General features: G+C 37.6%; 1 non-coding gene across 1 annotated transcript; it reads left to right on the forward strand.

Annotated features, from left to right (window-relative positions):
- Positions 1-2,308: 2,308 nt before the first annotated feature.
- TRNAK-CUU (transfer RNA lysine (anticodon CUU)) lies at positions 2,309-2,381 on the forward strand. Its single transcript has one exon. It is a non-coding gene; the product is annotated as a tRNA-Lys (tRNA).
- The last annotated feature ends 784 nt before the right edge of the window (positions 2,382-3,165 follow it).

Here is a 3,165-nt window from a genome sequence, read left to right on the forward strand (position 1 = left end):
AAAACAGTTGATTAGTCAACATTTAAATTGGTAAATCACAAAATTTAACTGTTAATACTTAGTCCAATTTTAACTTAAAATTAAAAATATCAGCCGAAATATGTCAAAAGATTCAGACGAAAAATGCAATACCTAAATATAAGCGCAATATAGGCCGATTGCTTTTTATCTGAAACACCCTGTATATTCTCACACACAAATTGTTTGTTTTCTTATTTGGAAATAACGATTTATTTGCTCCACCCCCTTTGATTCTAATTATTCTCTCATACGATATTGTAATTGTCATACATGATGTAGCATAATATAATATGGAAAATTCATGTGGCCTGTCTTTACCCATTTAATTAATATTTTTATATTTTAATTCACCTAACTGGATACTTTTTTAGTAAACTTCAGAATGTAAGAACTAAATTATACTGATTCCGTCTTAGCACGGAATGTATCTGCTGATTTTAATAACAATAATTATGAAAATAACAAACACAATTTCTATAGTTACTGAATGATACCAGAAACGTTGCCTTCTAAACTATAATGACTTTCTACCCCTGATGAAAACACTGTTATAGTTTACCTGTTCGTTTATTGTTATTTTGTTCCATTGTACTCTTAGAAAGCCTAATCGGTAACTTTTCCAGATTATTTGAAACTATCTCTTGCTATAAGACTCATGTGAGATTACCGACTTATTACTCACACCTGTGTCTTATAGTTTTCTTTCAACATCTGCATTTCTTCCCAACTTCTAATAAGAAACCTCGTCAACCCAATTTATTGTTCTTCCAATAAATGGCTAGGATATGTCTGTTTCACTCGCTATTAAGATAGCTCAGAAACGTTTAATTTAAGTGCATCTCCTCCTTCAGAACTAAAGGAGATAGATGGGGGGAGGAGAAACGTATGGCATATTTTTTTTCCGAAACGAGTCCTAAGCTAGAAAATAATGATATCACTATCCAAGGCAACTGATCACCTTAATGAAGCGAATTCCTTATTACCAAGCAGATGATGAAGTCCCATGTAAAGAAAAGAGAGAAAAAAAAGATAATTTGAAACTCGAATTTGCCTTCGGACTGGCATAATTGAGGAGCTGAAGATTCGTTACTCCTGGAATAAATAAAAGAAAAATGAGAACCATATTTTATAGCTGGTTTATTGCCCACTTACTATTTTGTTTCTTAATAACGCAATAAAAGAAAATGTATTTATCTCTTTGCAGCACGATGAAGAAATTAAATGTTCACATTACAGTAGCCGTCCCCTAGTCATTTCCCTATATACAGAGAATGGGCAAAAAATTAGGAACACTCTTGAATCGCCAGATTTACGGTTTAATGCGTCATTCGCTTAAATTTGGGGAGCGTTTTTTTTGTACAGTTTTTAAGATTTTGATCATTAGCATCAGCAAGATGTTGGAGCATATAACTGTAAACAAATGCCTGCTAGTGTGTGTTGTTTGTCAACAGAAACAAAAACTTATGGCATTTGCAAAGTTTTCCCAAGATAGTACTAAACTTAAAATTTTAAATAGTAATTTAAATGAAATAATGTAAAACTACAAGAATCACAGAGAACCATGAATAAGATTATCAGGCCATTTGATTAATATTGCTCTTGACTCTTTAGTTATAATTTCCTGAAAGAATAAATTTATCATTATCCAATTACCGAGTATTATTCTTACACGGTAAGAGGGCTGTTTGTAAAGTAGGGTACGCGTGGTTACTGTTGTCGATTCATTTATTGGGAAGGGATATAACACTTCTCATACAGTAGAGAATAGCTCATAAAATTATTTGGCATGTTTTGGTGACAATTGCTAGGACTCCTGGTGCGTATGGACCAACGTTTCACTGGTTAGGTCTACCGGCAGCTCTTTGGAGACCATTTGCATCCTTCCACGTTGCATTTTTTCCCGGACAGAAACGGGGAATTCCAAGACGATAATGCGTTGTGTCATCTGGCCAGCACTGTTCACGAATGGTTCGAGGAACACAGCGAAAATATCACCAAACTTGCCTGATCTCAATCCAGCTGAACTGTGGGATGTTTTGGAATGGAAATGTGGTGTGTGGACACGCAATAGTCATCTATTTCGACAGTGTGGAAAGGTTTGCAGGCAACATGGATGCAGATCCCTGTGGACATCTTCTGACATCTAGTGCAGCCAATGCCTAGGCGAATAATGGCTGCTATCCTTGTGAACGGTGATCCAATACGGTATTTGGTAGGTGGTCATAATTCAATGATCGCTTCGTGTGTACGATACAATATTGCCTAAGTTGCCGAAAAGCCTTAAAACCCCCGGCTAGCTTAGTCGGTAAAGCACGAGACTCTTAATCTTGGGGTGGTGGGTTCGAGCCCCACGTTGGGCGGTTTTTTTACTAATGATATTAAGAGTAGGAGACCGGCGGAATTACTTAACAAGTACAGGTCACTGATGAAAAAAAGCCGTGAATTAGGGCTGAATTTGAAAGTGTCTGCAATTCTGCCCAGACACGATAGAAGGGAGTATATGATGAGAGCCCTGTCGATCAATTCGGCCGTGGAAAGATTGTGCAAGGCTCAAGGGGTAGAATTTTTTTCAGCCTGGTCTGTACTTGTTAACAGGAGAGACTGCTTCTACAGGGATGGGATACACTTAAATAGAAAGGGTGCAAGAATGTTTGCTGATGCTATCGAGGCAGTGTTAGATGGGTCGGAAAACTGCTAGATTGGGGGATACAAGGACTAATAGATTAACAGTAGCCACTGGCAGAGGAGAAAGTGATTCTTGCACTGCTTCTATTGGAATGAGCAGCAGCCGGGAAAATAAGATGCAGGATGTTTCAGAGACTGCTGGGAATCATGGGGGTACAGGTAAACACATGGGTTGTGTTAGGGTAGCTAAGAAAAAGAACCAGGTGCATGTATACTTGCGTGTACACCAATGCTAGGAGTTTGATAAATAAATTTGATGAATTTGAGGTATTGCTCAATGCATCAAAGGCGGATATTTTTGGGATATCAGAGATGTGGTGTCACACAGATATAAGGAATGCAGAACTGGAATTTGGGGAGTACAATGTCTACAGAAAGGATAGACAGGTAGGAAGGGAGGAGGGGTTATGCTATTAGTTAAGAAACACATAAAATCCAAGGAAGTGAAGCCAGTCGACA

Source organism: Mastigoproctus giganteus, chromosome 11, assembly GCF_048544385.1.
Source record: "Mastigoproctus giganteus isolate SK-2022 chromosome 11, ASM4854438v1, whole genome shotgun sequence".
In the NCBI taxonomy this organism is placed as follows: Eukaryota; Metazoa; Arthropoda; class Arachnida; order Uropygi; family Thelyphonidae; genus Mastigoproctus; species Mastigoproctus giganteus.